This window comes from Protomyctophum parallelum (assembly GCF_964188405.1).
Source record: "Protomyctophum parallelum genome assembly, chromosome: 3".
In the NCBI taxonomy this organism is placed as follows: domain Eukaryota; kingdom Metazoa; phylum Chordata; class Actinopteri; order Myctophiformes; family Myctophidae; genus Protomyctophum; species Protomyctophum parallelum.
This window is the reverse complement of record NC_139698.1, coordinates 45,890,742-45,914,567: the sequence shown is the minus strand read 5'-3', so window position 1 is coordinate 45,914,567 and position 23,826 is coordinate 45,890,742.

Below are 23,826 nucleotides of genomic sequence, written 5' to 3'. Positions count from 1 at the left end.
CTTAATGCAAACTGATGGTTCAATGGAGTACCTGTAATATGAAATTAAATATTAATGTTGTTTTTATGTTATGTTGGCAATATTAAAGGACAACTTTAGTTTTTTTCAACCAAGGGTCATGTTTTAGGTTGTTATTAGAGAAAGTAAAAGATGAGTGTTCATTTTTTTTTACCCTTTTTTTCATTTTTTGCTGCTTTCTTTTGTTTCAGCGATTTTAGCTATTTTTGACAGGGGGGCGGGGACATTCAAACATGGGGCTAAATGCATCTTTATTTACAAAATATTATGGCGATTAATTTTTTTATTATTTACTATAGTCCTACTAGACCCCAATAAATTACATCTGGCCACAAAAGATCACAGGATCTACCGAATGTGAAGGTAGCCTACTGGGGGGAAGCCACACTGTATCATAGGCTCAATATACCAGTTTGTCACATTCAGTAGATCCCGTGATCTTTTGTGGTCAAATATAATTTATTGGGGTCTAGTAGGACTTTAGTAAATATTAAAAAAATAAATCGCTATAAAATTTAGTAAAAAAATACATATTTAGCCCCATGTTCGAATGCCCCCGCCCCCCTGTTAAACCAGCTAAAATCCCTAAAACGAAAGAAAGAAGCAAATGAAAAAAAATTAACACTCATCTTTTACTTTCTCTAATAACAAGCTAAAACATGAACCTTGGTTGAAAAAAACTAAAGTTGGAACTTTAATGTTGGAAACTGTTTTTTGTTGTTTCTTTTTGCAGCATGAATGTGCATTTATGTAAATTTTCACTTCACTGCACTGTATGCGCATCTAGTGTCAAAAAGCTGTACCACCCTGTCAAGACCATCCATTCTACCTACAGTACATCTCCCAAAGTCTTACAATAGTTATGAGTAAAATAACAGATCTACAAGCTTCGCACACGCGCACACGCACACACACACACACACACACACACAGCAAGCAATTACAACACCCTGCCGCACTGTCCGCACATGGCTGCAGGCAGGGTAATTAGCCTCACGTATCAGCCTACAGTATATAACTGAGTGCCACTGTGTTGCTCAGAGTTAGGCTCCTCTCTGTCTAACTACTGTGCTGTGCCAAGTAAAGGCGACCTGTTCTCTGGGGGAAATTATAGCTCTGCTATTGATGCTGTGTGCCTCGTCGATCTCTCTGTCTGTGTGTAATACGGACTGTTGGTCTGTCTCACTCCAGATACCCAGGGAGAAGAGATACAGAGACTGCCCAGGATATTACCTCACTGCACCCAATGGAACAGCACTGTCAGGGCAGTGGGCTTTATGAGCTTAAAATTATCGCTAATAGAATGCCTTTAATTGTTGTGCATTTTTGTGCACTGACAATAAAGCAATTGCATTAATTTCAAGGCCCCCCAGTTTGATACGAAAAAGGTTTTATTTTTCACTAACTTATTCAAGTAGAAGGAAGCAGCTGAATGTTGTTGGGACTTGATCCCAAAATTCTTATTCTAATGTAATATTAAAGCAGGAACAAATGTATAATAAAAACATACAATGAAAAATATACGATAAATACGTGAAATACTGGAGTTAGGTTGTCTTAGACAGGAGCGCATCATCTGCATTTCCGAAAATGTGCAGGTAATGTACTGATCTACATATCCTATCGAAGCAACAGTGTTCAATCGAATGAGAAAATGAGTCAAGCATATTGTAGACTAGAGTAATCAGAAGTGTTCAATCAAATGTGCAAAGGACTCGGAACAACAGGTCTTAGGAAAAGGCCTACATAGATAGGTGTTACCAAGCCAATCATACTATGAACCAATATACCCTGTAGCCACCCTGCCACAACTCACAACCTTCAACACCAGCCACAACACACACTGTAGATCCACATCAGAGGCTAGCCAAAATCTTCTAACTTGAACTTTAAATGAATTAGCAACCTTGAATGGCCAAGAACTACATACTTTTCTTTATTTGTTCTATAAAGCACTTTACGCTTACATTTTTACGTCATGAAAGGTGCTCTATAAATAAAGTTTATAAAACGGTTGCAATTGTTGCAACTCACTACCTTCACAAAAACACAGTAGATTCACATCAGCCTTCAATTCAAGAGCCAGAAAAGGTCACTGACTGAAAATAGAGCAACAGCTTGAATCACATGAATGAATGAATGAATGAATGAATGAATGAATGAAGGAAGGAAGGAAGGAAGGAAGGAAGGAAGGAGGAAGGAACAAATGAATGAATGTATGAACGAATGAATGAACGAATTATGACCATATTGGTCTACATAAACATAGATATTGCCACTAAGCCAATCATGAACCAATACAGCCACCCTGTCACAACTCACAACCCTTAACAGCCACAACACACTAAACATCCACTTCTTCAAATTAACTGATATTATTGTCAACACCCAAAACAGCTTGAACTTAAAAAGAAGCAAACTCAGACATAGGATAATTGTTGTGACCAAGAGAGTTACTGTTACAACTCACCACCTTCAATGTCAGACACAACACAATTATACAAGTTCCAGAGCCAGAACTCTTAACATAATACCATGGCCACCCAGTCATTAGGCCCCAAAATGGCAGCAATAGTAAAAAAAAAGAAGAAAAAAGAAAAAGAAAAAAAAGTTCCTACCCTGAGCCGTCTTCTACTTGACATCATCAGTTGTATAAGTGATGGCCAGGCGCCATGGCATGGCGCTGAGAACACTCCACTCCATGCAAGAGAGACATCCTGGCAAACGCTGCAAGGATGTCTAACTCCTCACTGTTGCTGTCTGGGGACCTTGGCTCTTTTACCTGTGGGGGTGAATACAGTATTCTTTACATTTTATGTTTCTATTACAGTACGTTGTGTAATAATTACTGGCACACACACACACACACACACACACACACACACACACACACACACACACACACACACACACACACACACACACACACACACACACACACACACACACACACACACACACACACACACACACACACACACACACACACACACACACACACACACACACACACACACACACACACACACACACACACACTTAACTTTTTCAAATAGGGCTTAAGTGGTTCATTCACAGTACTTTTTCCCTTCCTAGAAATGTAGTCGAGTCAAATGTACAATATTTGTCTTTGAAATGTAGTCAAAGTCCCCAAAAGTATCCAAGAATACTAATACTCAAGCAAATAAATTTGCTTAAAGGACCAAGATAGGATTTTCAACCTATGTAACTTCATATAATTGGTCCTCATTAATGCCAATTAAAATGGTAAAATATGGTACAATAAATCTACTCGGCTGTGGACAGTTCACAAACACGCCTATCAGTGACTTTCATCAATGGGGAATCAAAGCTAATAGAAGCAGCAGGCTTTCTATCTCTGGAAAGATAGAAGCCATTTTGTTTTGCATTAATACAATCATTGAAATTTTACTTGAACTGATAAAACCTGCTTACCGATGATGTCACCGCTAGGCGGGTTTCTGAATCTGAACTGTCCACAGCCCTCCTGACATGAGTGAATTGACACAAATGGTACCGTGCGCCGGTATGCTAATGAGCATTAGTCTGTGGGTGAAGTGGTCCCGTAAAGCAGGGGTTTTCAACTGGTTTTGATCCAGGGACCACCATTCTGACTAGCAGCAGCCTGGGGACCACCACTGTTGTGTCGGGTGGGTTCATCGTAGATCTACGATGAACCCACCCGACACAATAGTGGTGGGGCATTCATGCACCATGGGTTAAGATTGTTTTTGTTTTCTTCTTACTTGTTACTCACTAATCACACTATCACAGGCTACATTCATGAGCTGGACAAAAAAAACTATGTTTCAAAGTATTTTATTATCAAAAGTTTTACTAAAGTGTTTTTTACTTGTACTAAGCAGGACTCAAAATAAGTCTCAAACTAATAATCTGTTTCAGTTAATCACCCAAACACTGAAGACATACAGAGGGAACTGTTCATTGTGTACCGTCACTTTAAAAGCGTAATGTATACATCATCGTACGACGGTGTCACGCACCAAAAATAGCCAATCTACAAGCTCACACCGGGGCTCCACCGGGCGCGTTGAGCCTCCGTCGTGTGCGTCAAAAAACGATCCGGCCAACCGGGGCAATTTGAATGCAGTCAAGCAACGCAACACAATGTGGGCAGTGGAGCCACCCTTCATTGATTAAAACGGGAACATTCCCTGACGGAGACGCGACGCTGACGGGCCCGGTGGAGCCCGCACCTGGTTGCATCGCGTTGTGAGCTTGTAGCTCTGCCTTTTCGGCAACGATAGACTGAGTCACTGAGAAGTTGCACATTGAATAGTGAATACGTCACGTATTATGTGAGACTATTCAATCGGCAGGGAGATTTGACTTTCCCAAACGTATTATTATGAATTTAATGAATAATTTATGGAAACGTCCGTGCTTGCCTTGGGCAGCAAGCACGGTAAGCATGCATGCGTTGGGTGGAAGAGCAGGATGGTTGTTCCGCTGGCAGCTGATGACTCCGTCAGCTTTTTTTTTTGGTTTATTTGACACCTTGAGCACTTGACCTTTTGAAATGTTAGATTCGACTTAAGTTATTATTATTATTTACAAACAAGTCAAAAGAGTGCAAATAAGTTTTATATTATATATTAGAAAGGTAAAAAAAAGTAAAGAAAAAAAGGGCAAAAATATAACTTTTCTGAATGCCTGGCTGCGGACCACCAGCAGTACCTCCGCGGACCAACAGGGGGCCGCGGACCACCGGTTGAAAACCCCTGCCGTAAAGCGTAAAGTACAGTACTCAAGTACTTTGTTACTGTCCACCACTGGCAGTAGGAGTGTTTATTTTGTGAGCAGAGCAGCCCGCGGGGGAGGCATGAAAGTCACTGAAATGCCAATTAGAAGGTCAGGACCTTTCAGTGATCTGAGCAGATGGACAGGGTTGTGATCTGGACCTCTGACAGGCGGGCAGGGTCGATGAGGTATGACTGAAGTTAGTATAGGCCAACAACTCTCTCCACTGCAACTCTCTCCACTGCACGGAGCCACGGGGGAATGGAATGGAAATAATACCTTTACAGGAACAACACAGCTGCGTGCAATTCAATCGGTTTGTGGGAACTGGGATGATGCGTCACGTAACCGCTTAACCCATTTAAGATCTGAGGCCGATTCTACAAATGGAAATCTGTAGTTCTCAAATGGACCCCAAGATGATTTCAGTCAGATAACTCACGAATAGACTGAACTGTTTTTGTTGTTTGTTTTGCACAGCACATTATTCCCTAGGCCTAGGGCATAAAATGCCCTCAGGGGAAATCAGAACCTTTAGGGAAAGGGAGAGCATAGTCTCGTGTAGCCAGACAACTATTCCACAATCTCCAAATGCTATATAGAGTCTGGAACTACGCCTCCCGAAATCTGAGTAAGCTGCCATTTCCGTTCACGAAGATATCTTTTAAAATATCTTTACATTCGATTTATTTTTATTTCCTTTTCTGCTAAGCAACAAGCTATATATATGCTTAGATGTTTTCTATTTATATTAGGATAAATTTGCGCGACTGTAAAGACGAAACGGAAGTGTGGAGGAGGCTCCACTTCTGCTTTATATTTTACTCATGATAGCTTTTCCATTGCTCCAGACTATATGACGGAAGCATTTGGAAATTGCGAGAGGCAACAGTCTGGCAATGCGAGACTAGAGAAAGTATACAGAGTAGCCACCACTGGTGCTGGGTGATGGTGGGAGCAAACAAGATGTCAGAACAGAAGACAATAAGGAACAATCTTAAATAGACCGCCAAATCAGTCAGCTGTTGAAGACACGTCACATAGTTGATTGCACAAATAGTGGTGTGCATGCGTGTAAACCTCTTGAGTGTATCCTGAACTAGCTTGCAAGCTACAGTACGCTTCATTATATTATACTTTTGTCTTTGTTAGTGCACTGGTCTCTCTGCTGTTTCCTCATTGTCATTATTTACAATGACTCTACCCACCCTCTTCGCCCTGAAATTTGCACTCTAAGGCAGGAGGTTTAGAGTGCCATTAGCAAAAAAGAAGGATTAGAAGTCTTAGTTTGTGCCAACTGCAGTAGACATTTGAAATAAGAAAATGTTTAAATAGCTCTATCACCTATAATCCCTACAGCCCGTGATCACTGTTGCTGCATTATGGTAATAGTATTTTAAATGCATTGTGAATTTGATGTAATGATGTTTTTATTGTTGTATACTGACTGCCAGTGTGCCAAAGGCAAAAGTTACATTTTATGTAAGATTTGATGGACAATAAAGTTTTCTTTATCTTTATTATAAATGTTATTCTACTGTGTGAAATGCTTTGTCTTGCAATGCATGGTATGAGAAGCGGTGAGCAAGTGTTACCAAATTTCGTATGATTGATTGATTTGATATATTACAATAAAGTAAATCAGAAGATATTCTTACGGTGGCCAATTTTCACTTTGACATCATGGCTGGGTATGACGTAAGAGAAAAATGACCAGTGTGAATACAGCCAATTGGGTGTGTTTTAAAATGCAGTATCCCGAACCCTGGCCATAATCTGTGGCCCACCCAACGCCTGCACCGGCTGAATCAGACCACTGGTTCCCGCGGTAACTCGCACCATTAGACGCAAACGACTGCCTTTATAAATCTTTGATTTGTTCCCCACCTCCCCCTCTCAGAGCGTTCCTCTGATGCCTATAAGATAAATAAGACTTAGTCTAAGTCAGAAGCAGAGATTTCCCTACTGCAGTATCCAGGAAATAATATTTTGGTATTTTGATTCACGGCCACACAAATGGCAAATGAAGCACAAAGATTTACCCTTCCATCAGCCTGAGTCCCACTGTTGCACTTACTTTATATGTGTGTCTCTCTCCACTTCAATCAACTTGTACTGTAACGCTGAAGATGTTAATAAAAATGTAGCTGTATGTTTATGGGCGTTTTGTTTTTTAAAGTGAGCGATCTGTAGTGCTGCCAAAAATAAACAGCAATAATGATGTTGTGAGTTTTCCAAATGAAGAGGAGATAGCTGATTGAATGGTATTTGCTGCATTGTCTTTATTCAGACTGCAGTCATCTTGCCAGCAAGGTGCTACCTACTGTAGGGACTACTTCCCATAGACAGCCCATTCATCCAAACAGAAAAGTCCTATCTAATTATATTAAACAACGTCAAACTCACCAACATTGCAGCTGTATATAGGGAAAGCTGGAATTATCCTCTTTCAATCTGTAAAGTGTTTGTTTCATAAAAATCCACCGTAGACATGTTATGAACAACTTCCTGTCAATAAATTCCTTGCAGATGATTATTTTTATTTAAGTATCAGAGTATGGAAGCGCTCGTTATCAGTAAAGCATATTGTGCAAATTCTAAACAGGTGGTACGCATGGGCCGTTTAAGCAATTTTACACGAGAGTAACCACCCCCTCTCGTGTAATATTGCAATTATACAACAGTTACCCTTAAAACTAAGAAAATCGCTGAAAAAACATATTTTTTTAATGACAGATGTAGTCACTACGACCACAAATGTCCCAAGAAACTAGCTAGCCTAGCCACCGAGTTTGCTGCTCTCTGGCAGAACAGAGCAGCTGAATTCTTTGTTTTGATTAGGTGTGGAGTGGTGCTCGTTTGAACCACGGCTAGAAGGCCAATCAATCAGCCAATCAGATTTCTTCCTCGAAACGACCTGTTGTATAATGAGTGATATTCAACGAGCGCTTCCAAACTCCAACACTTAGAAAAGGAATTTCTTGACAGGAATTTCTTGACAGGAAGTAGCTCATGAAATGTCTATGGTGGATCTTTATGAAACAAACACTTCCTAGAGAGAGGATAATTCAAGCTTTCCCTATAGCTGCAATGTTGGGTGATTTTGACGTTGTTTAATATAATTAGAGAGGACTTTTCTGTTTGGATGAATGGGCTGTCTATGGGAAGTAGCACCTAGGTAGCACCTTGCTGGCAAGATAGCTGCGGTCTGAACAAAGACAATATTTGTCTTGTCTAAATGTATTTGGGACAACAGCAGATTAGCCAATTTAACCACTTTAGCCTATTTTGTGTGGCGAATAACACAAAATAGCTGAAGTACAAGCTCACAACAGGTCGCAATGTGACCCATTGTATTTTTTTATGCATTACCTTTTGAAATGCTCAAAATATGGACACTTGGTTGAAAGTGGTTCAAATTAAACTGATGCTCACAGTCAGTGTATAACTGCAGTACCTTTACACAGCATGATCAAGCACAGCAAGTGACTGTCCATGTGAACACTGCTTGATAAAACACACTTCTGACAGTGTTTTTGGTTTTTTTGCTGCCTTGCCTTTTCTTTCATGGGGCCACTGGGGGGATTTGGGGGCGATTTTACAATTACAATCCATTCATGGACATTATAAACAAATCAGCACAGAGCTTATTTCAACAGTGCAAACATTGTTTCTGCTACTGTAAACAATGCATACTGTATGTGTGTACACCTGGCTTCCCTAGAGTCCTGACCTGCCTACATTGTAACAATCTAATATGAATTTGCCATGGTTACAATTTAGAACAATTTACAATTTAGGCATTTAGCAGACGCTCTTAATCCAGAGCGACTTACAATAATCAAGAACAAAAGCATGGGAATACATCACAAAAGCATTTATCATAAAACATGCGTAAACTAAGAAAGTAACAGTGGAATATCTATATTATGAGACTATACATATAAACTATATATATATACTACTATGCTATACATATGTACTATGGCGTGCTATGACTATATACAATGCAATTATAGTGCCGTCTACATAACATGCTATAAGTCTGTATCAGATGCTATCTAAGTCTACAGAAATGCTATCTAAGGGGGTAGGGTAAGTGCTATGGGCCATGATGGAGTCTAAAAAGGTGGGTTTTCAGACTACGGCGGAAGATTGGGAGTGATGCTGCAGTTCTGACTGCAATGGGAAGTGCATTCCACAGTTTTGGAGCCAGAAGGGAGAAGAGTTAATTGGGACGTGTGGAGTGTTGTCCCGGCGTTTTTAGGTTACAGCAGAGATGGGAATATTGTTGGGCACAGTAGATTCAGATTGTGTTGGAATGATAAGAATAAAGCTAAACAATAACATTGAATTGGGACATTGGGTCCTACTAATAGTTAATAGGTCCTACTCAGACAGGGGTCAAAGGTCCTACTCAGACATTCCGTACTGAAACGGACATATACGGACAGACGGACAAATAGACACACATAACTGTGCATTGGAGATGGTGTGCCACCGCACAAAAAGGGGATCATCAAATGGGGGTTTGTGGACGAATGCATATGGCACATCTTATGACTCAAACCAGATAAAAAGTCTATATGTGTCATGGGCAGCAAACAGTGGAAGGGAGCTTTTGTTATTGTTACCCTGTATGAATAGAGCTCGCTACCGCCAGCTCGCTCTCAAGTGCATGGGTACCAAATTCCTCCACTTATACGTATATTACAAGACCACATTGAAGGTTAGGTTCTGAAAATGAGCAAACATAAATTTGTCATGCTCTATGTCAGTCAGTGTATAGTGGCATCTGTCCCTGTGAGATATAAGGTCACAACGAATGCGGGTGCTTCAAAACACGCACACGCACGCACACACACACACACACACACACACACACACACACACCTTAATGTACAGTAGCTCTGCTCACTCTAACAGCCCTTCCTCCCTTACTGTGTGTGAAATAACTGGGCAGGAGCAAAGGGCAGAGCAACCTCCGGCCACCCTGACGTCAAAATTCAGGAATCAGGTACTCTTATGAGACTATACCAAGGGGAAATCGAAGACGCTGTTTAGTGTGTCGTCAAAACCAGACAGAACACGTTGCAAATATCTCATTAAAAGTTGTACACAGCACAGTAGGTGAAATCGTTCGATACTCCCGTCGCTCGCTGATGTGGTTATGGCTCTTCCTCATCATCTGTTCCTAATGAAAGAAAAGACTTCTGGATTTGCATTGCAATTCAATAAATCCAAAATGAGCTATCCGAGGTATCGACCTGAATGCTACAGCATGTGAAAACAAACTAAATTATGGTGAATGCCTCGTGTTGCTCCTGTAGATGTCCTTCCTTGGTAAGAATGAAATGCTGCACTCATTAAACAATCTCGGACAAACTGTCATGCCTGTTTAAGTCAAATTACACCCGCAAATTGCCATGTAGCATTCAGGAGAGCAATTAAATTATTGAGCTGGCTGAATGCCAGTGGAAGACTGACGCAGAGTTGTTTTGTCAATTGTACAATACTAAAGTAAATGTAATATTCTTAAATATATAATGAATTCATTTTCTCAATTGTGACAATAAAAAAATGCATTTAAATATGTTCATAATTTGGTTAACTATACTAGTTAGTGTTTCACTATATGTTGAGCTTCCTCTCGGAGACTCGGACCTTCATACATGATATTGCACAATATTAATTTGTTTTAATTTAGTTTAAGTGATATTCTGATTGTTTTACGTTATGACATATTTACGGATTAGAGCTTTAAAGTATACTTATGAGTGTTTGCTTGAACACACACACACACACACACACACTAGGGCATTAACGACTTGAGATTTTTCCCAGTCGACTTGTCGGACAGTAATTTATCGATAAGTCGATTTATCGTTTCTGGCGGCGGGGGGGGGGGGGGGGGGGGGCGGACGCGGACGCGCGGGGGGGGGGGGGGGATTTAACAGGGGCGGGTGGAGCTGCCGCGCGCTCAAATACGGAGCATGTCAAACATAGCACTGCGCATTCAGTGGCCTCTCCAATATGACACAGTCACAGTGCATGTATCATCTATATCAGAGGTTCCCAAACACCGGTGCCGGTCCGCGGGACACGTGGCACTGGTACGCAAGAGGGGAATTCTAAGTTTTGCGTCGTTTAAAAATGTCCAATCTTTGTATCTTTAGCAGCAGCAGCTGTAGGCTATTTTGTGACGATCGCATTAATGAAACCAAACGCTACACGCGCATGTGAATCATGTCAAAATGAAAAGATGATGTTACATATCCAGGTAAAGTAGTGGTATTGGCACACAGCGCAGCAGCAGCACCGAGAACACAATGAGAGATATGACATTATTATTCTCCTCCTCCTCCTCCTCCTCCACAACTCGATAACGTTCTCATTTGTTACTCATTTTCTGAGCCATGCAAATAAACAACAACCCGCACTGACCGGAGACGGAGAGGTTCATGTGCGCTGCGCGTAAAGCTTAGCCAGAAACAGACAGTCATTGCGTCAGCATGCATGTAGCCTCGGGAACCCAGACGTTATATTTCCAGCACGGAGGTGAGGGGGATATCGTTTGGGGGTAACGTTTGCGTGCTTCTATCTGTTACTTCTCTGACACAGCGCAGTTCAAACAGACTTCTCAATAGTGGGACACCGCGCGCTGAGAGCCACATAGCCTACACAGCTGCATTTGGTTTTTAATTAAGGGCGCGTTCTGAATGCAATGAAAAAAGAGAAAAAAAAAAAAAAAAAAGCTCAACTTTCGACTCGCGCTGCTGCGAGTCGACTCGTGACTCGTTTATCGATAAATCGATAAATCGATTTTTTGATGAATGCCCTAACACACACACACACAAGTGGAGGAAGTTGCCATGTACAACATCAACATACTGTGGCGCCAGCGGTATGACATGGCCTGTATATACATTGTAAATGTCTGGCATTCAAACCAGATACATTTGCAATGATGTGGAAAGCCTTTCAACTGTCAAATATAAAAGTGTATAATATATTTGTCGAGTGGTGTGGTCAAGCAAAACAGCAATTTAATTTCCATTTCCACTACTGACATCACAGCCTCGAGTTAAACATGATTTAGCAAATGTACATATATCGTTTACGAGAATGCCAGACTATAACATAGGTACTAGTGTTTGTTTTCACATTAGTTGCATTTCCACCGTTATCTACTGCCCTATCTTCACTAGACAAACCTGCACTTTAATTACTTTTTTTTTTACCCCAACGTTTCATGTCAGATTAGAGAGCGAGAGCGAGAGAGAGAGAGAGAGAGAGAGAGTGTAGTAAGTAACAGACCTAAAGTAGCTAAAAGCAGTGGTGGAAAGTTAGGTACATTTACTTACAGTAAGTACTGTACTTACTCTAAGTAAAATTTTGAGGTAATTGTACTTTAGTTAAGTAATTCCAATTTACAATACCTCCAGGAGGGGCTTACTAGATTTTTACCCTATTGGAAAAATAAGATTACTTAAGTAAAACATGCAAGTACTTTCTCCACCACTGGCTAGAAGTAAAAAAAAATAATGGATAAGAAGACCCTCAGAGGTCTGTGCCATGTGTATAATAGGTGATCTCTATCACGTTAATGGCCTCTCACCAGTGGACTCTACTCATCACTTAACAACCGTAAATGAGCCCAGAAAAGAGGAGCGGGCGGAAGATCCAGGTTTAGATAGCAGAGGAGAGGAGAGGAGAGGAGAGGAGAGGAGAGGAGAGGAGAGGAGAGGAGAGGAGAGGAGAGGCTTGATAACAGGCGGATGAGAAGTCTTGTGAAACGAGATTCCGTGAAGAGGAGGAAGAGGGGGAGAAGGCAGGGCATGAGGAATGAGAGGCACTGTTGCCAGACTTTGTGAGAGAAATATGCAGCCATGGTTCTTGAAAACAAGCCCAAAAGAAGTGACTATAGTATAGTCTACATTTACTTTAAACCTATACCGTATTTACAGCATTGGCCATTTGAAAATAAACGATCTACAAATTCACGACGTATCACATCCGTGGCGTGTTGTGATCTTAGACATCTGCTATTTTCAAAAAACGAATATATTTTAAACTTGCATGGGTTAGGTTAGGGTATATGTTTGAGAACCGACCACCACCAATATTTACAAGCGACTTCACAGAACAACAAGCTCCATAAGTCGCTTATAATAAGTGGTCATGGCAACACTGGTGAGAGGCTGTGGGGCCAGTGAACTGCTCCGACACATGTATCGTGCTGTCGCATACTGAAAATAGCCAACCTACAAGTTGCACTGTGACGCGCTGTGAGATTGGAGAGCAGCTACTTTCGGTGCGTGACGTCGCGCATCTAAATACAATTAAAACCAATAAAACAACAGTGTTGTGGAAGAGTCTGGAGGAGAGTGCTTGAGAAAATTATAGACATACATGCTAAATGTGTTTGCTATGCAAATGGATGTGCAGGTAAGTGAGAAGAGGATTACAGAAGAGGAGAGCTGCTGGAATGTGAATGCTGAGGGGCGATACACAAGTGACGCCGCTAGCAACACGCTCAAATGCTAATGAGCTAGTAGCAGCCTCAGGGGCTGCAGTCCAGATGGGTGATTGGAAAAAACACTGATCACTGTCCTAGATTTCCAAAGAGTGCACAAGGGGAAGCTGAAGCAACACCAATATTAAAGAAATTTGAAAACATAATTTCATTATTTGGGGCAAAATAGGTGAATTTTAGTATTAACTAGAAAAAGTGCCCTTCTGGGCACAGGTCTCCACCAGGATAGGAATGTAGGACATTGCAGCTTGCCTTCATCTGGTGGTTGGATAAAAGGGCAACAAAAGTAAATTATCCACAGATCCGTGCAGTTAGAGGTAAAAACACTTTTCGGCCAGTTATAGCGCCACCTTGAGGCTGAGTTGAAATTGTTCATGTGGCATTTCGTCCTCGGCCTAGTGGGAATGTGCGTGCACAATTTCACGGAAACCACGCGATGTGTTCATGATTTGCAGCATTTTGTTTGAAACTGAGCACTCCTGTGAACTTTGGAAGCCAATCTTAACCAATCAGGATGGAGTCTGAGAAATCTGAAAGACCGGTTTCGTTGAATGGCTCTAGAGAGACTGTGTACCAATTTGCGTGATGTTTGGACAAAATCTGTAGGTGTACTGTGCAAAAACTTGTTTTGCACAAAGCGGCTTCCTGGTGGCGCTATAACAGGCCGTTCTGGAAAGTTTGGGGCAGAGGTTCATTGTTGGCATCCAGGGAGTGTGTGTGCAAAATTTGGCATCGACCGGGTTAACGGTGGCCGAGATTAGCTGCTCACGGACACACACACGGACACACGGACGGACACACGGACGGACGGACGGAGTGCAAAACATACTCTCCCCCCATGCCTTCGGCCTGGTGGAGACAACTAATTAATTACCGGTCTACCGGATGAAGGGATGGACAGAAAGACCAAAATCGACATCCTTAGAGCCCTGCTGCTAGAGAGGATAATATCAGCCCTGTTTTTAGAATGTATTCAGAATGAAAAAGATTAAATATTAGGGTTATGGTTAGGTTTGTTTGAGACAAAGTAGCGATATAAACAATAACAATATTGTGGGATAATGTCTTATTACAGGTTTCCTCAACAGTAGACACATGCTAGTTGTGTATTTTACAACACAATGTGATATTTGAACAGCTAAGGCTATCCAAGTTACATGTGACTATCAGTCGCATGTCTTTCTTGGAATCTGCTTACTTAACAATAACATTATAAATGTGTATGTATGTATGTATGTATGTATATATCCACATATAGACAATCCAAAACCAATTTCCATTAACCTTGGTCAAGACTCAAGAGATGGTCGAACATAATGCTTCTTGCATGAGCGAATATTCCCCAGGGGACCGTGGCATTTAACAGTGGCAAATGCCACTTGAACTAAACTATGACAGGTAAGATGAGGCCCTGCAGAAACGTAAGTGTGGTAGTACTCTGGTCTTAAACAGAAGGCAAGGGAATTACAGTATGTCTAAGAAGCTTGAACATCCAAACTGGCATCACTCCAGTTCTCTCTCTCTCTCTGTGATAAAGAGCAATGGCTCCCGCGGCCCGCCCCAACCTTCCACCACTGCTCTGGCACTGTCCATGGTGCTGAACGGGCTGTTGGAAGTGTGCACAGATACCCTACCACAGTGGTGCAGAGCAATACTCTGGTGTGTGTTTGTTTCCCCAAAGTATCGCTGTTCTATTGAAAAACCATTGCTTGCTGTTTTTATTTTGTTTTGCCGATTACTTTTGAGTTGACCCATTAATGATCTTTTTCAAATAGGTCTTAAGAGTCATCGTCATCATCTGCGGACCCCCTACAAATCATGCGGGGACACCCCTGGGAGACTCTCCTATGCTGTTGTTCTGGCCCTGATCAGCAGCTTGTCTCTGTGTCCTCTCCTGACATTCTGACTTTGTCCATTTGCTTTTACTTTATACTCTTAACGCAGAAGCAATATTGTATGTTTTATTAATATAATACAATTATAATAAAACTTTATTTATATAGCACCTTTCAAATTTGCAGTACAAAGTGCATTACATAGACAAACAAACAAAATATAATGAGCAGCAGGGGAAAATAAATAAATAAATAAAATACTAAAGTATTAGATTGCAGTGAAGGCTAATCTATAAAAGTGTGTTTTCAAAAGGGATTTAAAAGAGGACACTGATTCAGCGCGCTTGATCTCTAAGGGCAGTGTGTTCCAAAGTTTAGGCGCTAGAGTTCTGAAAGCCCGATCTCCTTCGGACTTTAGCCGACTTACAATGCACAAGATCACAAAACATACATTAACCAAATAAGCCCTATCCATATACTCTAAAGCTAAGCTTGGAGATCGGAATTTAAAAAAAATGTAAACTTTTTGACATTATTAGTACTTTTACTTTGGTACTTTAAGTATATGATGCCAATGTAACCGAGTACAGGTATTGTGGTATTCATAATCTTTTTAGATGAAGATTTTTAACCCAGCGACAGAAGAGCCATCTCTCCCTGACCTTGAATAAACTCTGACCGCCACAGACAAGGAAATGGACAGATCCCACACATAAGCTCTGTTCCATTTAAACGCAGCAGCGGCATAAGAGAGGAATGCACAAGGCATTTTGCCAGTGCTTGCATATTCAATTCAGTGTGGATTCTGCTGAGCAGCGAGCGAAGAGAGGAGACAGGCAGGGGATTTTGACTTTCAAAGACACATTCAACAAGCCAACAGCTATAAGCATGCATGATCCGTTGTGCTCCATCTCCTGAGGACGTGCTGCTGTTTGTGTATGCACCCCCTGTACTCCACAATGACATCTATGTGTTATTCGGCTATTCCCCGTGAGTGAACGCTCCGTGAACGCCACTGATAGGTCAATGGCTCATAGAGCGCCATTAGCATCCCAACCCAGGGCCCGGATTAATATGGCAACGTAGGATGGATGGAGTGTGTATGTGTATGTGCTTCTATTGTTATACTTGTGAGGGCCAAATATCTCAAAATGTATACAGTAGAATTTGTGAAACAGACATTGTGAGGAAAAAAATTCTGGTCCATTGAAAATAAATTGTTGTTTTAAGGCTAACTATGATTAGGAGTTGTTTATTCATTTTCCTTTCACCTAATCTTGCTGAGAGGCTGGTCCTCTGTGTCCTTCATGCGCACGTGCTCACACTCACACTCACACACAAACACACACACACACACACACACACACTTATTCCACTTAGTGGATACAAACAAACTGAATCACCCACACTCCTCATCTCTATGGTTAGCGACTGTGGGGTTCCTGCTTGATAATTATGTAGACGTTAGTAAAATTTCCCCCTGTTATTAGCACGGCATCAGCCGCCCCATTAACTAACAACAACACATTAACAATGTGCACAAAAACACTTTCTGAACTGCAGTGAAGGATTTTATTTTTTACTAAGACAAGCATGATCTCCCTAATCCATGAGAAAGTGACGGTACGCACAGTAAAGTTCTGAATATTCATTTAACTCTGAACTACAAATGAAACAAAATGGACTCCTATAAGGGTCAATATGGTTCTACTAAACTATATTTGACCACAATGGAAACAGGTACCATGACTTTGTGTGAGTCTCACTTTGTGTGACTTCATCAGTGTGATGATTTGAATGGGTAACGCACCTTAACTCAGAGCGTGGTGGTCACATGTGTGACCACCACAACTTGTGTAAGGTTTGAAGCAAAGTGTGAGTCTGTCCAAATGTGCAGTTGTTCTCAGAATCCCAAATTGACACTTGATGTAGTTGTGACCATGTAGATCTTCTATTTTCGAGGAGCCAAAGCGTAAAATAGGGTTAAAGAGCTAAAATTGATTTGGATATCAATCATATTAAGTAATTTAGCTGTCGATCCCCTCAGACACTTTCAAGGATCCCTGGGGATCCCCAGACCCCACTTTGAGAACCACCGGTGTAGTGTGCAGGAGTGTAGTCACATCTGATGATTAGTGGGAGCTGCCGTGGAGGAGTATGTGGGATCAAGGAAGTCAGCATTTGCCATCAAGTCTTACTGTGTAGTTGTCATGGGCCAAGTTTAACGTCAACATCTGCACTGGGAGGTGCTCGCTTTCATGGCCCTACACACAAACCTCCTCCCACCTTAACATCCTCCTCTAACAAGCTCATCATGCGCCTCCACCCCAAGCTTAATTGTCAGTTGTATTAGATCCCGTGTGTGCGGGAAATGTGTTTGTGTGTCAAGGGATTAAGCTGCCGTAGCAAAGCATTAGGAGTGAAACTCAATGAAGACCCAGTGGAATAGATGAATATAAATAAAGCCAGCAGCCAGTCTATATAGTCTGATTCAGACGTATCGTGTAAGTCGATCCTCATCCCGCTGGGAGAAGTTAAAACTGCTTTGATGGGAACAGGTGGTGCTTGTGGTTTGGGGGGCAGGGAAGTTATGAGGTAAGATAAAAATGTTTAAGAGAGTCTTATGAGCAGAAGGCAGTGCTGATCACACAACTTTGCATCAAGAAATGGAGGGGAAAAACCCCATGATCCAATTTGTACAGCGATGTTGTGGAGTGTGTGTGTAAACATGGTCAGCGATTACACAGTGGGCTGTCAGTGGCATGCTGCATTCGTGGACATTAGAGTAGCAGAGCCGACCTTATTAAAGCCCGACACACACCGTCTGCGACCGCCACGCGTACCGCCGCGGCACAGTATTGCCGCACGCCATAGCCGCACGGCAACACCAACAGGACGCGGCGCGCTACCACGCAGCTGGGGAGTTTTGTTGACTATATTCCATTGCCACGCCCACGGATAGCCGGGTGGAGGCCGCGCGGCAACGCCTGGAAAATAGAACAGCGGTGCATCGGCGCGGCAGGCGAGGCGTGACCGCTCGCCAGCGCGTGTCGGACTCAGCCGATGTGCGATAGGTTCATTGAAAATAATGGAGGCGGTGTGTGGTGGGCTTTAGTTTTCTTTAAAGTAAAGCGAGTGGGAGTTGGATCCCATTAGCTTTCACAAAGTGGTCACTGGCCTTCCTGGGATCCACACAAAAATAATATCAACAATAATTAGTAAAATCATACTGATAGTAAATCAGCAACAAACAAAAAAAGGCAAAACCCAATTAAAAATGTAAAGTGAAACTAATTAAATTGATGAGAACAAAAGCACAATTAAAAGGAAAGAAAAGCTGCCAGACACTGAAGGACAACCAAAGGACCACGATTACATCTACAGCATAATAAGATTAATCAATTTGTATTTTAGTATCGTTCTAAAATAATTGTTTTTGTCCAATGTTGATGGAGAGCACTATTCCAAACAGTAATAGCTCTATAAAGAAATATAATAATTATCATCATAAATGTGTTCAGCACAAGAAGACTATTGACTTATAATCAAAGCCTCAGAACACATGGCTGTGCTGCTTGTATTTTATGCTGTATCCAACATGGCAGCTGAGCCACTGTATGTAAACAAACACAATGTCATTTACAACAAAATATTTTTGAAAACACTTGCAGAGAGAATGCACTTTGCCAGGCCAGCGAGACACTTGTTACTTTTAGGTCAATTTATAAATGCATGAATTATGTATCCGTGTAATAAGCGGGATAATGTATGACGCAGCAGTAGTTGTTGAGAAATAATGCCCTTCAGAATGATTAAACACCTCGACTTTGTCTCGGTGTTTAAACATCCTGTCGGTCATTATTTATCAACTACCACCACCGCGTCATACATTATCCCTGAATAACAAGATAAGAATATGTGACCAGATTTGACTGAGAGCCTGCCGCCGCGCAAATTCCAGAGGAGAAAAACTTTTTTTTATTTTTTTTATTAGTTCTGCACTGTACTGTACTAGCCCTCCTCCCTGGCCTGTGTGTGTGTGTCTGTCTGTCTGTTAGGCTGGGCAACAGTGACACTTGGTGGTGAACAAATGTTATAACGCTATTTTCGTGCTCGGACACAGCCAGGGACAGACACAGGGACACACATACAGTAGCTGTCTATAGGAGTGGTTGCACCACTCAAAAATGTATCCTCCATAGTTACAGTAGACATGGTAGTCCTTTATGCATCTCATCCACTTTACAGAAGAAAGTTAGCTAGCACTCCTGAATGAATTGTGATAGAAACTTAATGTAATAGTTTCTTTCTTTACATAGCACCTTGTAAGGTTTATATACAGCATATTTCACACAGTAATGATTTTCTCTTTTTAATTGTAAGTATAGATGATGGGAACAGTTATGAGTTATCGAGTAAACACATACTGCAGGCTCGTATATGTGCGCGCACACACACACACACACACACAACGTGCATTGTATACGTATAATTGTATTACTTCAGTAGCTATCTCACACAGGGGACAATAGCAGACAAAAGGGAGAAAAAAACAGCAAAAAAAGGCTTGTGAAAATTGATTGCTGTGACTGTTTATGAGATTTCCTTTAAACGGGGAGGATTTAAAGATTGGATTTGTGTCCGATAAGCAAAATGTAGCCGGCAGTCAATGTCTGTCACCTTTTGTTACAGTGGCACAGTCATATTGACTGTCAGGAGCTTCACCCGCAGCATCTGTCCTTTGTGTGATTCAGCCCCCTGTTGTCAATATCATCTTCGCCTTCCCACTCCATGCAGCCTTTTTACACACATACACGCATGCACGCACGCACGCATGCACAAACACACACACACACACACACACACACACACACACACACACACACACACACACACACACACACACACACACACACACACACACACACACACACACACACACACACACACACACACACACACACACACACATCGGGCAGAAACCTCTTAACTCTATTGTTCAACTTCTTAGTTTTGGGGTTTTTTTTGTATTTGAGGGGGGATGATGCTAAAGACATAATGTAAGAAATTGAGGGGATGTAAATGACCGCAGAGCACTGTGCAATGTTCCCAGTTCGACAATGGGCTCCCCAAGAATTAGTGTCACAAGTGTCCTTGAGCAAGACTCTGAACCCCTAATTGCTCTCGATGTGCAGGTTGGTACCTTGCCTGGTTTCCTGAATGGGTGAATGTAATGCACAATCTAAAGCAGTTTGGATAAAAGTGGTATATATATATATATACATATATGCTGACCATTTAAACATGGTCAGCAATAAACCACAGTGGGCCGTCAGTGGCACTGCTGCATTCATGGGCATTAGAGTAGTACGAGACCTTATCTAGTTTTATTTAAAGTTAAGTATTCTTTATTTGGTATCATTAGGTATCTCTTTACACTCATGAATTAATACACTACTTCATCATCAAGTATTGAACCTAGCTCTAAGCTCACAACGCCTCGGCAATTTCCACCGTTTTAAATCCTGTTAAAGAATAACGATGAAAAAGGAATAATTTTGGACATGGGAGGTTTCCAACTGACAGCAACGCTACAGTATACATGAACAGAGGTGCACACAAACCAACACAGGGGCAGAGTGGCATTCCGACACACCATGCACAGTTAAATCCTAACACTGTATTGGGTACAGGCTTTATTTCAGACATACTATTGGTCCGACTGTCTTTAAACCGGCTACGTCAAACCCTAACCTGACCATAACCACAAGCACGGAGAAGCACGACAGCACGTCCGACCGTTGTTTACGCATGTCGTTCCGTTGGTGTGTCTAAATCTGCGTGTGCATCCCCGCTGTATTTCACCATGCCAAACCCATGGTGGAAGAAGTACTCATATGAATAGTTCAGTAAAATAAAACAGAAAGTGAGAGAGAGAATCTTACTTAAATCTTACTTAAATAAATGTACTAGTCTATTGTACCTGGTTTGTGTGCACCTCTAGAAAAACCAGGCCAGGTCAGATTATTGTGGCCTCCTGGTGGCACTATAGCCAATGTGAATAGGGTGCCATTTCTTCTTACGCCTTTGATGGCAATTGGACGAATTGTTCCACAAATGTGTTTTGCAAAAATGTGTTATTATTTTTCTCTCTCCTTTGTAAAACATTTGTAAAAAAATTGAACAATATGTGAGTAGTATAAAATGTGTGAATTTTGCCTGTAAATCATTTGTAATGGCAGGTGTAAAAATGTATGAAACGTTATCGAAAGACAACCATTTGTAGTGTTGTAGTCGAGTCCAAATCGAGACCAAGACCGAGTGGGGAAGTGGGGCAAGTCCGAGTTAAGACAGAGATCGACGGGAGGTGAGACAGAGATACATTCTTTCTCATTTTCTCACAGCTACACAAGATAGCTGTATATAAGCGCCAGAAAGATCTCTTATAATGTCAATGTGAATGGGCTCCTCATAATATGGGTATAAACTATAATACTTTAATTTCATTGCATTGTAACCATTGTCCACTTGTGACTCGAGTGGACTCCGTGGGGGAGGAGCCCCGAGTCCCTTGGTCTGAGACCGAGTCAAGTCCAAGTCAAATTAAGGGTGAGACCGAGACGACACAGTAAATGAAAATGTGGACTCGAGACCGAACTCGAGACCTCGAGTATACTACACTAACTAAGTAAGATAGGAAGTCTAACATGAAAGGAAAATATCCATGTATACCAAAGAAAGTTGAAATGAAAGCCCAGGAGATGTCTGATTAGCTCAAAAACACTGATCATCTGGTGAGTGGGAGGTATGATTCAAGATCCTTGCTATATCTGAACACTCACTCTATCTGACCAGGATGCTGGATGTAAGCTTAGTCCATTAAACTGGGAAGGCATCTCTGTCTCTCACACACACACACACACACACACACACACACGACCTCTACATGAAGTCCGAGTCTCTGATCGGTTCTAGCATGGACGACATTGATCTATCAGCACACACCCCGAGTTTGATCGCAAGTTGGAGGCAGGAGGAATCACAATCAATACATCACAGCCATCTGCAGTGCACTGATACAGGGGAACCATCAGTGGGTGAGCGACGTGTAGGCCTTTCTCACATTAACTTTAATTATCTAAAAGGCTGAAAAATCCGATGTGGTTGGAAAATGGGATGTGATTTTCTGCCGATACACTGTGTGGATTGATTAAAAGCTGGTAAAATGGCGTTACACAACCTGTTGTCATGGGCACTGAAGTGCATTCAACAAGGCTGGGGGATAATGGCAGAGATTGCCTTGAAAGAGAAGGACTGTTCTTCTGTTCTCTCAAAACCCCCTCATCGCAACTGTGATTTAAAAAAATATTCAGTGTCCCCGTTTGAAAAGTGGCCTGTGAAATGATCATGAAACCTTTCAAGCAATTTTCGAAATGTAGGCTACAGTTATATAGCATGGGAATACACGCACGCACTCACACACACACATTTCATAATCGATTCATCGGCCGATTATTTAAACGATGAATCGGATTATGGCACCTTTTTGCAATTACTTAAAGAAATTAGCTTCAAGTTATTTTAGGCATGTTGTAACTAACAATAAAGACAATAAAAATGAATACTCCTTCAAAATTATTATTTTACCCCCTTTTTTTATCCAATTTGATTTCATTGCCATTCCTACTTGTAATGATACTGTAATCTGTAATGTTGACCGTGTATAGCTGACTGTCTTTCTTTCCATTTCTATCTCTGGGACCCCAATTTTTATTTTTTTATTTCTATTGTAAAATCAATTTTGAGAGTCCATTTGGTTCCATTTTTGCACTCTCTGTTACAGACCCTTTAGGGTCCACTTGGTTTACTTCCTAACTATCTATAATGTAGCTGGAACTCCCACTATGAGAACCACTGTCCTACACAGTCTGTGTGGACACGCACGCACGCTCGCTCACACACACACACACACACACACACACACACACACACACACACACACACACACACACACACACACACACACACACACACACACACACACACACACACACACACACACACACACACACACACACACACACACACACACACACACACACACACACACACACACACACACACACACACACACACACACACACACAAGTTACAAGTAGCATGCTAGCTGATAGGGGAAACCGTTCTTATTTAGCAGCCATATTGGCATGTTCTCTAGGGTTCTCTACAGCACTGAATAAATCATTGTTAAGCAAAAACGTTCACGGAGATTCTGCTTTTGCCTTGTGCCCACTTCAATGCGCTGCTGAGATTACACACAGGTGGAACAAATTTGAGGAGCTAACGATCGTTAGCAAGCTACACTGCTAGTGCTCGTCGTAGCCAGCCTGCAAGCTCACAGATTCAGACATTGGGGAGCATTTTTTTAATAAGACAAACAAATATGGACAGTGGCCGTGCTCACAAATGCCATGTTTTGGGACCTGTTTGGGGCATTTTGCAACCGGTTGATGAGTTTGCAGATCAGCTGTTTTGAGCGCATCGCAGCCATAGAGCCACTTGGCTGACGCTCTCCCTCTCTGTGTGTGTGTGTGTGTGTGTGTGTGTGTGTGAGACTGAAGTTGGGAGAGAGAGGGGTAGATGCGGAGCGCTCTG